Source organism: Heterodontus francisci, unplaced genomic scaffold, assembly GCF_036365525.1.
Source record: "Heterodontus francisci isolate sHetFra1 unplaced genomic scaffold, sHetFra1.hap1 HAP1_SCAFFOLD_72, whole genome shotgun sequence".
NCBI lineage: Eukaryota > Metazoa > Chordata > Chondrichthyes > Heterodontiformes > Heterodontidae > Heterodontus > Heterodontus francisci.
In genome coordinates, this window is record NW_027140794.1 from 982,145 (window position 1) to 995,306 (window position 13,162).

The window sequence follows — 13,162 nt, forward strand, 5'->3', positions numbered from 1 at the left end:
TCAGTGCTGACGGAGTGTTGCACTGTCAGAAAGTCGTTACTAAGTGAAAGCTGCACTGCCAGAGGGTCTGTATTGAGGGAGTGCTGCACTGTCAGAAACTTGGTGATGCGGGATTGCCTTCCGTTAGAGGATCAGTACTGAGGGAGCGCTGCATTGTTGATGAGTCAGTACTGAGGGAGCACTGCACTCAGTATTGACGGATGCTGCACCATCAGATAGTCAGCACCGAGGGAGTGCCATACTGTTGGAGGGTCAGTACTGAGGGAGTGCCTTACTGTTGGAAGGTCAGTACTATTGGTTGGCCATACAGGTGGAGGGTCAGCACTGAGGGACTGCTGGACAGTGGGAGGAACAGTACTGAGGGTGTGCCGCACTGTCGGAGGGTCAGGTCTGAGGGACTGACATTTTGTCGGACGGTCAGTATTGTGGGAGTGCCATACCGTCGGATGGTCAGGACTGTGGTGGTGCCGTATTGTCGGAGGGTCAGTTCTGAGGGAGTGCGATAGTTGGAGGGTCAGTACTGAGGGAGTGCTGTGCTGTTGGAGGGTCAGCACTGAGGGTGTGCGGCACTGTCGGAGGATCCGTACTGAGGGAGTGCTGCTCTGCTAGAGGGTCAGTGCTGTGGCAGTGCTGCAATGTCAGAAATTCGGTACTGAGGCAGTGCTGCACTGTCGGATGATACGTATTGTGGGAGTGCTGCATATTTGGAGAGTCAGTAGTGAGGGAGTGCGACCCTGTTCGAGTGTCAGTATGAGGGTGTGTCGCACTGTCGGAGGGTCAGTACTGAGGGACAGACATTCTGTCGGAGGGTCAGTACTGAGGGAGTGCCATACTGTCGGATGGTCGGTACTGAGGTGGTGCTGTATTGTTCGGAGGGTCAGTTCTGAGGCAGTGCGATACTTGGGTGGTCAGTACTGAGGGAGAGCTGCATTGTTGAAGGGTCAGTACTGAGGGTGTTCCATACTGTTGGAGGGTCAGTACTGAGGGAGTGCCATATTTGTGGAGGGTCAGTACTGAGAGTGTGCTGCACTGTCAGAGGATCCGTACTGAGGGAGTGCTGCACTTTCTGAGGATCAGTAGTGAGGGAGAGCTGCACTGTCAGAAAGTTGGTGATGAGGGAATGCTGCACTCTCAGAGTGCCAGTACTGTGTGAATGCTGCGGTGTCAGATGGTCAGTACTGAGGAAATGCTGCACTTCAGCTGGTCAGTACTGAGGGAATGCTGCACTTCAGATGGTCAGTACTGAGGAAATGCTGCACTTCAGCTGGTCAGTACTGAGGGAATGCTGCACTCTCAGAGTGTCAGTTCTGTGGGAGCGCTGCACTATCAGAGGGTCAGTGATGAACGGAGTGCTGCACAGTAAGATGGTAAGTACTGAGGGAATGGCTCATTGTTGTTGAGTCAGTACTGAGGGAAAGCTGCATTCACAGACTCTCTGTACTGAGAGGGTGCTGCATTGTTGTTGAGTCTGTACTGTGGGAGCGCTGCAATCTCAGAGGATCAGTACTGAGTGAGTGCTGCACTGTCGGATGGTCAGATCTGAAGGGTCGCTGCATTGTTGTTGAGTCAGTACTACGGGAGTGCTGCACTGTTGGAGGACCAGTACTGAGGGAGTTCTGCACTGTCATCAATTTGGTGATGAAGACTTGCCTACTGTTGGTGTCTCTGTACTGAGGGAGCGCTGCGTTGTTGTTGAGTCAGTTCTGAGGGAGTGCTGCACTCTCACAGTTTCAGTACTGAGAGGTTGCTGCCCGAATAGATGGTTAGTATTGAGGGAGTGCGATACTGTCGGAGGGTCAGTACTGAGGGAGTGACATACTGTCGGATGGTCAGTACTGGTGGAGTGCCAGACTGATGCAGATTCATTACCGAGGGAGTGCCCTATTGTTGGAGACTGAGTACTGAGCGAGCGCTGCCCTGTCGGAGGATCAGTACTGAGGGATGCTGCACTGACAGGATGTTGGTGCTGATGGAGTGCTGCACTGTCTGAAGATCAGTACTGAGGGAATGCAGCACTCTGCGACGGTCAGTACTGAGGGAGTGAAGCACTGTTATTGAGTCAGTAATGAGGGAGCGCTGCACTCTCAGAGTGTCACTACTGTGGGAGTGCTGCACTGTCAGAAGGTCAGTACTGAGGGAGTGCTGCACCCTCAGAGTGTCAGTACTGAGGGACTGTTGCATTGTTGTTGATTCAGTACTGAGGGAGTGCTGCACTGTCAGAGGGTCAGTACAAAGTGTGTGCTGCATTGTTCTTGAGTCAGTAGGGGAGGAATACTGAACTCTCAGAGTGTCAGTTCTGAGGGAAAGCTGCATTCTCAGACTGTCTGTACTGTGGGAAAGCTGCATTGTTGCAGAGTCAGTTCTGAGGGAGCTCTGCACTCTCAGTGTCAGTACTGAGGCATTGCTGCACTGTTGGATGGTAAGTTCTGAAGGAGAGCTGCATTGTTGTTGAGTCAGTACTGAGGGAATGCTGCACTCTCAGAGTGTCAGTAGTGAGAGAGTGCTGCATGGTTTTTGAGTCAGTAATGAGCAGGCGCTGCACTCTTGGAGTGTAACTGTTGATGATTGCTGCACTGTCAGATTGACAGTACTGAGGGAGTACCATACTGTAGGAGAGTCAGTACTGAGGGAGTGCTGCACTATTGGAGGGTCAGTACTTAGGGAGTGTTGGATGGTCAATACTGAGGGAGAGCGATACTGTTGGAGGATCAGTACTGATGGAAAGCCATACTGCTGGAGGGTCAGAAATGAGGGCGTGCCGGACTGTTGGAGGGTCAGTACTGAGGGAGTGCTGCACTGTCGGATGATCAGTACTGAGGGACTGCTGCACTATTAGAGAGTCAGTGCTGACGGAGTGTTGCACTGTCAGAAAGTCGTTACTAAGTGAAAGCTGCACTGCCAGAGGGTCTGTATTGAGGGAGTGCTGCACTGTCAGAAACTTGGTGATGCGGGATTGCCTTCCGTTAGAGGATCAGCTCTGAGGGAGCGCTGCATTGTTGATGAGTCAGTACTGAGGGAGCACTGCACTCAGTATTGACGGATGCTGCACCATCAGATGGTCAGCACCGAGGGAGTGCCATACTGTTGGAGGGTCAGTACTGAGGGAGTGCCTTACTGTTGGAGGGTCAGTACTATTGGTTGGCCATACAGGTGGAGGGTCAGCACTGAGGGACTGCTGGACAGTGGGAGGAACAGTACTGAGGGTGTGCCGCACTGTCGGAGGGTCAGGTCTGAGGGACTGACATTTTGTCGGACGGTCAGTATTGTGGGAGTGCCATACCGTCGGATGGTCAGGACTGTGGTGGTGCCGTATTGTCGGAGGGTCAGTTCTGAGGGAGTGCGATAGTTGGAGGGTCAGTACTGAGGGAGTGCTGTGCTGTTGGAGGGTCAGCACTGAGGGTGTGCGGCACTGTCGGAGGATCCGTACTGAGGGAGTGCTGCTCTGCTAGAGGGTCAGTGCTGTGGCAGTGCTGCAATGTCAGAAATTCGGTACTGAGGCAGTGCTGCACTGTCGGATGATACGTATTGTGGGAGTGCTGCATATTTGGAGAGTCAGATGTGAGGGAGTGCGACCCTGTTCGAGTGTCAGTATGAGGGTGTGTCGCACTGTCGGAGGGTCAGTACTGAGGGACAGACATTCTGTCGGAGGGTCAGTACTGAGGGAGTGACATACTGCCGGATGGTCGGTACCGAGGTGGTGCTGTATTGTCGGAGGGTCAGTTCTGAGGCAGTGCGATACTTGGGTGGTCAGTACTGAGGGAGAGCTGCATTGTTGAAGGGTCAGTACTGAGGGTGTTCCATACTGTTGGAGGGTCAGTACTGAGGGAGTGCCATATTTGTGGAGGGTCAGTACTGAGAGTGTGCTGCACTGTCAGCGGATCCGTACTGAGGGAGTGCTTCACTTTCTGAGGATCAGTAGTGAGGGAGAGCTGCACTGTCAGAAAGTTGGTGATGAGGGAATGCTGCACTCTCAGAGTGCCAGTACTGTGTGAATGCTGCGGTGTCAGATGGTCAGTACTGAAGAAATGCTGCACTTCAGCTGGTCAGTACTGAGGGAATGCTGCACTCTCAGAGTGTCAGTACTGATGGAGTCCTGCATTGTTGTTGAGTTATTACTGAGGGAATGCTGCACTCTCAGAGTGTCAGTACTGATGGAGTGCTGCATTGTTGTTGAGTTATTACTGAAGGAATGCTGCAATCTCAGAGGGTCAGTACTGAGTGAGTGCTGCACTGTCGGATGGTCAGATCTGAAGGGTCGCTGCATTGTTGTTGAGTCAGTACTACGGGAGTGCTGCACTGTTGGAGTGCCAGTACTGAGGGAGTTCTGCACTGTCATCAATTTGGTGATGAAGACTTGCCTACTGTTGGTGTCTCAGTACTGAGGGAGCGCTGCGTTGTTGTTGAGTCAGTTCTGAGGGAGTGCTGCACTCTCACTGTTTCAGTACTGAGAGGTTGCTGCCCTAATAGATGGTTAGTATTGAGGGAGTGCGATACTGTCGGAGGGTCAGTACTGAGGGAGTGACATACTGTTGGAAGGTCAGTACTGAGGGAATGCGATGCTGTTGGAGTGTCAGTACGGATGGTTTTCCAAACCGGTGGAGGGCCAGTACTGAAGGAGTGCTGCACAGTCAGATGATCAGTACTGAGGGAGTGCTGCACTGTTAGAGGGTCAGTATAGAGTGAGCGCTGCACTGTTTGAGGGTCAGTACTGAGGGAATGCTACACACTCAGAGTGTCAGTATTGGGTGAGTGCTGCAGTGCCAGATCGTCAGTACTGAGGGAATGCTGCATTGTTGTTGAGTCAGCACTGAGGGAACGCTGCACCCTCCGAGTGTAAGTCCTGAAGGAGTGCTGCATTGTTTTTGATTCAGTACTGAGGGAGTGCTGCACTGTCAGATGGTCAGTTCTGAGGGAGTGCTGCACTGTTAGAGGGTCAGTACAGAGTGAGTCCTGCACTGTCAGAAAGCTGGAGATGAGGGAGTGCCATACTGTCGGAGGATCATTGCTGAGGGAGTGCCATACTGCTGGATGGTCAGTAATGATGGAGTGCCATACTGCTGAGGGTCAGTACTGAGGGAGTGCTGCACTGTCAGAGGATCAGTACAGAGGGGGTGCTATTCTTTCGAAGGGTCAGTACTGAGGGTGTGCCATACTGTCAGAAGATCAGTAATGAGGGAGTGCTATACTGTAGGAGTGTCAGTATTGAGGGAGTGCCAGACTGATGGTGGGTCAGTAATGAGGGAGTGCTAGACCGTTGGAGCATCAGTACTGAGGAAGTGTAATACTGTTGGAGTGTCAGTGTTGAGGGAGTATCATACTATTGGAGGGTCAGTGCTGAGGAAGTGCCATACTGGTGGAGGGTCAGTACTGAGGGAGTGCTATACTGTAGGAGTATCAGTATTGAGGGAGTGCCAGACTGATGGTGGGTCAGTAATGAGGGAGTGCCAGACCGTTGGAGCTTCAGTACTGAGGGAGTGTAATACTGTTGGAGTGTCAGTATTGAGGGAGTATCATACTATTGGAGGGTCAGTGCTGAGGGAGTGCCATACTGGTGGAGGGTCAGTACTGAGGGAGTGCTGCACTGTCAGAGAATCAGTAATGAGGGAGCACTGCACTGTTAGAGAGTGAGTACTGAGGGAGTGTTGCACTGTCAGAAAGTCGGTACTTAGGGAGCGCTGCACTGCCAGAGGGTCAGTATTGATGGAGTGCTGCACTGTCGAAGGATCAGTACTGAGGCAATGTTGCACTCTCAGAAAGTTGGTGATGAGTGAGTGATGCACTGTTGGAGGATCAGTACTGAGGGAATGCTGCACTGTCAGATGCTCAGTACTGAGGAAATGCTGCTCTCTCAGATTGTCAGTACTGAGGGAGCGTTGCATTGCTGTTGGGTCAGTACTGAGAGAGTGCTGTATTCTCAGAGTGTTAGTATTGAGGGATGCTGACTGCCAGCGGATCAGTACTAAGGGAATATTGTATTGTTGTTGTGTCAGTACTGAGGGAGCGCTGATCTCTCAGAGTGTCAGTATTGAAGGAGTGATGCACTGTCGGAGGAAAAAGTACTGAGGGAGTGCCATACTGATGGATGGTCAGTGCTGAGGGAGTGCCAGACTGGTGGAGGGTCAGTACTGAGGGAGTGCTGCACTGTTATAGAGTGAGTGCTGAGGGACTGTTGCACTGTTGGAGGGACAGTAATGAGGGAGTGCCTTACTGGTGGAGGGTCAGCACTGATGGAGTGCCATATTGGTAGAGGGTCAGTAATGATGGAGTGCTGCACTGTCAGAGGGTCAGATCTGAGGGAGTGCTGCAACCTCAAAATGTCAGTACTGAGAGATTTCTGCATTGAAGTTGAGTCTGAACTGAGTGAGTGCTGCACTGTCAGATGGTCTGTTGCAAAGGAGCGCTGCATTTTTGTTCAGTCTGGAAAGAGGGACTGCTGCACTCTCAGAGTGTCAGTACTGTGCAAGCACGGCATTGTTGTTGAGTATGTACTGAGGGAGCGCTGCATTCTCAGAGCGTTAGTATTGAGGGATGCTGACTGCCAGCGGGTCAGTACTGAGGGAGTGTTGCATTTTTGTTAAGTGAGTACTGAGGGAGCGCTGCACTCTCAGAGTGTCAGTACTGAGGGAGTGCTGCAGTGTCAGAGGTTCAGTACTGAGGGAGTGCCACACTGTCGGAGCATCAGTACTGAGGGAGTGCCATACTGTCGGAGGATCAGTACTGATGGAGTGTCATACTGCTGGATGGTCAGTAATGAGGGAGTGCCATACTGTTGGAGAGACAGTACTGAGGGTTTATCATAATATTGGAGGGTCAGGACTTAAGGAGAGACATACTAGTGGAGGTTCAGTACTGAGGGAGTGCTGTACTGTCGGAGGATCAGTGCTGAGGGAGTGTTGCACTGCCAGAGGTTCGAGATTGAGGGAGTGCTGCACTGTCGGAGGATCAGTACTGAGGGAATGCTGCTCTTTCAGAGTGTCAGTACAGAGGCAGTGCTGCACTGTCAGAAGGTCAGTACAAAGGGAGGGCTGCACTGCCAGATTGACAGTACTGAGGGAGTGCTGCACTGTCGGAGGATCAGTATTGAGGGAGTGCTGCACTGTTAGGGAGTCAGTACTGAGGGAGTGCTGCACTGTTAGAGAGTCGGTACAGAGGGAGTGCCGCACTGTCGGAGAATCAGTATTGAGGGAGTGCTGCACTTTTGGCGTGTCAGTACTGAGGAAGTGCTGCACTGTTGGAGCGTCAGCACTGAGGGAGTGCCAAACTGTCGGAGGATCAGTACTGTGGGAGTGCCATACAGTCAGAGGGTCAGTTCTGATGGTGGGCCATTCTTTTGGAGGGCCAGTACTGTGGGAGCTCTGCCCTGTCAGATGGTCAGCACTGAGGGAGTGCCATCCTGTCGGAGGGACAGTATTGAGTGAGTGCTGCACGGTCGGAGGATCAGTACTGCGGGAGTGTCGTACTGTTGTCGGGTCAGTACTGAGCGAGTGCCGTTCTGGTGGAGAGTCAGCATTGAGGGAATGAAGCACTCTTGGATGGTTAGTACTAAGGGAGTGCCTCACTGTTAGAGGGTCAGGGTCACTACTGAGGGAACGCTGCATTCTCAGAGTGTTGAGGGATGCTGACTGCTAGCGGGTCAGTACTGAGGGAGTGTTGCATTGTTGTTGAGTCAGTACTGAGGGAATGCTGCACTCTCAGAGTGTCAGTACTGAGGGAGTGCTGCACTGTCAGATGGTCAGTACGGAGGGACTGTAACACTGCCGGAGTGTCAGTTCTGAGGGAATGTCATACTTTCGGAGGTTCAGTACTCAGGGAATGCTGCACTGTTGGACGGTCAGTACTGATGGAGTGCCATACTGTTGGAGGTTAAGTACTGATGGAGTTGCATACTGGTGGAGGGTCAGTACTGAGGGAATGCTGCACTGTCGGAGGATAAGAACTGAGGGAATGCTGCACTGTTAGAGGGTCAGTACTGAGGGAGTGTTGCACTGTCAGAAAGACGGTACTGAAGGAGTGCTGCACTGTCGGAGAGTCAGTACTAAGAGAATGCTGAACTGTCGGAGGGTCAGTACTTAGAAAGTGCCATACTGTCGGAGGTTCAGTACTGAGGGACTGCCATATTTTTGGCTGCTCTGCACCGAGGGAGTGCCGGCCATTGGCGGATCAGTACTGAGGGAGTGCAGTACTGGTGGAGGTTCAGTACTGATGGAGTGCTGCACTGTTACAGGGTCAGAACTGATGGAGAGTTGCGCAGTCAGAGAGTCGATACTGAGGTAGAGATGCACTGTCGCAGGGTTAGTACTGAGGGAGTGCCAACTGTCGGAGCATCAGTACTGAGGGAATATCAAACTGATGGAGGGTCAATATTGAGGGAATGCCATAGTGTTGGATAGACAGTATTGAGGGAGTGCTGCACTTTCGGAGGGTCAATACAGAGGAAATGCTGCACCTTCGGAGGGTCAGTACTGAGGGAGTGCCATACTGTCGGAGGGTCAGAACTGAGGGAGTGCAAGACTGTCGGAGGATCTGTACTGCGGGGTGCCATAGTGTTGGAGTGGTCAGTACGGATGGAGTGCCATACTGGTGGAGGGTGAGTACGGATGGAGTGCGGCACTGCCAGTGGGTCAGTACTGAAGGAGTGCCATACAGTCGGAGGGTCAAAACTGAGGGATTTCCATACAGTTGGAGGCTCAGTACTGAGGGAGTGCCATACTGCTGGAGGATCAGTTAGGACGGAGTGCCATACTGTTGGAGGGACAGTTCCGATGGTGTGCCATTCGTTTGGAGGGCCGGTACTGAGGGAGCACCGCACTGTTGGAGGATCAGTATTGAGGGAGCGCTGCAGTTTTGGCGCGTCAGTACTGAGGAAGTGCTGCACTGTTGGAGCGTCAGCACTGAGGGGGTGCCGGACTGTCGGATGGTCAGTACTGGTGGTGCCGTACTGTCAGAGGGTTAGTTCTGATGGTGTGTCATTATTTTGGAGGACCAGTACTGAGGGAGTTGTGCCCTGTCAGTTGGTCAGCACTGAGGGAGTGCCATACTGTCGGAGGGTCAGTACTGAGGCAGAGCCATACTGCCAGATGATCAGTACTGAGGGAGTGCCATACTGTCGGATGGTCAGTACTGAGGGAGTGCCATACTGATGTAGGGTCAGTAGTGAGGGAGCGCTGCATTGTTGTTGAGTCAGTACTGAGGGAGCGCTACACTCTCAGATTGCTGGTTTTGAGACATACTGACTGCCAGCGTGTCAGTACTGAGGGAGTGCCGTACTGGTGGAGGTTCAGTACTGATGTAGTGCTGCACTGTTACAGGGTCAGTACTGAGAGAGCGTTGCACTGTCAGAGAGTCGATACTGAGGGAAGCTGCACTGTCGGAGGGTCAGTACTGAGGGAGAGCCATACTCTCGGAGCTTCAGTACTGTGGGAATATCAAACTGATGGAGGGTCAGTATTGAGGGAATGCCATAGTGTTGGATAGTCAGTATTGAGGGAGTGCTGCACTTTTGAAGGGTCAGTACTGAGGGAGTGTCATGCTGGTGAAGGGTCAGTAATGATGGAGTGCTGCACTTTTGGAGGGTCAGCACTGAAGGAATGCTGCACTGTCGGAGGTTCAGCACTGAAGGAGTGCCATACTGTCGGAGGGTCAGAACTGAGGGAGTGCAATACTGTCGGAGGCTCTGTACTGCGGGAGTGCAATACTGTTGGAGGGTCAGTACTGATGGAGTTCTGCAATGTTATAGGGTCAGCACTGAGGGACTGTTGCACTGTCAGAAAGTCGGTACTGAGGGAGTGCTGCACTGTCGGAGGGTCAGTACTGAGGTAGTGGTGCACTTTTGGAGCATCAGTCCTGAGGGAGTTCTGCAGCGTCAGATGGTCAGAACTGATGGACTGCTGAATTGTTGTTGAGTCAGTACTGAGGGGGCGCTGCATTCCCCGTACTGAGGGACTGCTGCACTGTCAGAATGTCAGTACTGAGGGAGTATCATACAATTGGAGGGTTAGTACTGAGGGTCAGCCATACTGTCGGAGGGTCAGTACTGAGGGAGTGCCAGACTGTTACAGGGTCAGTAATGAGGGAGAGCCATCCTGTCAGAAGATCAGTACTGAGGGAGTGACATACTGATGGACGGTCAGTACTGAGGAAGTGCCAGACATTTAGAGGGTCAGTACTGAGGGAGAGCCATCCTGTCAGAAGATCAATAATGAGGGAGTGCCAAACTGTGGGTGGGTCAGTACTGAGGGACTGCCATACTGATGGAGCTTCAGTACTGAGGGTGTGCCAGACTGTTGGAGGGTCAGTACTGAGGGGGTGCTATTCTTTCGAAGGGTCAGTACTGAGGGAGTGCCATACTGTCAGAAGATCAGTAATGAGGGAGTGCTATACTGTAGGAGTGTCAGTATTGAGGGAGTGCCAGACTGATGGTGGGTCAGTAATGAGGGAGTGCCAGACCGTTGGAGCATCAGTACTGAGGGAGTGTAATACTGTTGGAGTGTCAGTGTTGAGGGAGTATCATACTATTGGAGGGTCAGTGCTGAGGAAGTGCCATACTGGTGGAGGGTCAGTACTGAGGGAGTGCTATACTGTAGGAGTATCAGTATTGAGGGAGTGCCAGACTGATGGTGGGTCAGTAATGAGGGAGTGCCAGACCGTTGGAGCTTCAGGACTGAAGGAGTGTAATACTGTTGGAGTGTCAGTATTGAGGGAGTATCATACTATTGGAGGGTCAGTGCTGAGGGAGTGCCATACTGGTGGAGGGTCAGTACTGAGGGAGTGCTGCACTGTCAGAGAATCAGTAATGAGGGAGCACTGCACTGTTAGAGAGTGAGTACTGAGGGAGTGTTGCACTGTCAGAAAGTCGGTACTTAGGGAGCGCTGCACTGCCAGAGGGTCAGTATTGATGGAGTGCTGCACTGTCGAAGGATCAGTACTGAGGCAATGTTGCACTCTCAGAAAGTTGGTGATGAGTGAGTGATGCACTGTTGGAGGATCAGTACTGAGGGAATGCTGCACTGTCAGATGCTCAGTACTGAGGAAATGCTGCTCTCTCAGATTGTCAGTACTGAGGGAGCGTTGCATTGCTGTTGAGTCAGTACTGAGAGAGTGCTGTATTCTCAGAGTGTTAGTATTGAGGGATGCTGACTGCCAGCGGATCAGTACTAAGGGAATATTGTATTGTTGTTGTGTCAGTACTGAGGGAGCGCTGATCTCTCAGAGTGTCAGTATTGAAGGAGTGATGCACTGTCGGAGGAAAAAGTACTGAGGGAGTGCCATACTGATGGATGGTCAGTGCTGAGGGAGTGCCAGACTGGTGGAGGGTCAGTACTGAGGGAGTGCTGCACTGTTATAGAGTGAGTGCTGAGGGACTGTTGCACTGTTGGAGGGACAGTAATGAGGGAGTGCCTTACTGGTGGAGGGTCAGCACTGATGGAGTGCCATATTGGTAGAGGGTCAGTAATGATGGAGTGCTGCACTGTCAGAGGGTCAGATCTGAGGGAGTGCTGCAACCTCAAAATGTCAGTACTGAGGGATTTCTGCATTGATGTTGAGTCTGAACTGAGTGAGTGCTGCACTGTCAGATGGTCTGTTGCAAAGGAGCGCTGCATTTTTGTTCAGTCTGGAAAGAGGGACTGCTGCACTCTCAGAGTGTCAGTACTGTGCAAGCACGGCATTGTTGTTGAGTATGTACTGAGGGAGCGCTGCATTCTCAGAGCGTTAGTATTGAGGGATGCTGACTGCCAGCGGGTCAGTACTGAGGGAGTGTTGCATTTTTGTTAAGTGAGTACTGAGGGAGCGCTGCACTCTCAGAGTGTCAGTACTGAGGGAGTGCTGCAGTGTCAGAGGTTCAGTACTGAGTGAGTGCCACACTGTCGGAGCATCAGTACTGAGGGAGTGCCATACTGTCGGAGGATCAGTACTGATGGAGTGTCATACTGCTGGATGGTCAGTAATAAGGGAGTGCCATACTGTTGGAGGGACAGTACTGAGGGTTTATCATAATATTGGAGGGTCAGGACTTAAGGAGAGACATACTAGTGGAGGTTCAGTACTGAGGGAATGCTGTACTGTCGGAGGATCAGTGCTGAGGGAGTGTTGCACTGCCAGAGGTTCGAGATTGAGGGAGTGCTGCACTGTCGGAGGATCAGTACTGAGGGAATGCTGCTCTTTCAGAGTGTCAGTACAGAGGCAGTGCTGCACTGTCAGAAGGTCAGTACAAAGGGAGGGCTGCACTGCCAGATTGACAGTACTGAGGGAGTGCTGCACTGTCGGAGGATCAGTATTGAGGGAGTGCTGCACTGTTAGAGAGTCAGTACTGAGGGAGTGCTGCACTGTTAGAGAGTCGGTACAGAGGGAGTGCCGCACTGTCGGAGAATCAGTATTGAGGGAGTGCTGCACTTTTGGCGTGTCAGTACTGAGGAAGTGCTGCACTGTTGGAGCGTCAGCACTGAGGGAGTGCCAAACTGTCGGAGGATCAGTACTGTGGGAGTGCCATACAGTCAGAGGGTCAGTTCTGATGGTGGGCCATTCTTTTGGAGGGCCAGTACTGTGGGAGCTCTGCCCTGTCAGATGGTGAGCACTGAGGGAGTGCCATCCTGTCGGAGGGACAGTATTGAGTGAGTGCTGCACGGTCGGAGGATCAGTACTGCGGGAGTGTCGTACTGTTGTCGGGTCAGTACTGAGCGAGTGCCGTTCTGGTGGAGAGTCAGCATTGAGGGAATGATGCACTCTTGGATGGTTAGTACTAAGGGAGTGCCTCACTGCTAGAGGGTCAGGGTCTCTACTGAGGGAACGCTGCATTCTCAGAGTGTTGAGGGATGCTGACTGCTAGCGGGTCAGTACTGAGGGAGTGTTGCATTGTTGTTGAGTCAGTACTGAGGGAATGCTGCACTCTCAGAGTGTCAGTACTGAGGGAGTGCTGCACTGTCAGATGGTCAGTACGGAGGGACTGTAACACTGCCGGAGTGTCAGTTCTGAGGGAGTGTCATACTTTCGGAGGTTCAGTACTCAGGGAATGCTGCACTGTTGGACGGTCAGTACTGATGGAGTGCCATACTGTTGGAGGTTAAGTACTGATGGAGTTGCATACTGGTGGAGGGTCAGTACTGAGGGAATGCTGCACTGTCGGAGGATAAGAACTGAGGGAATGCTGCACTGTTAGAGGGTCAGT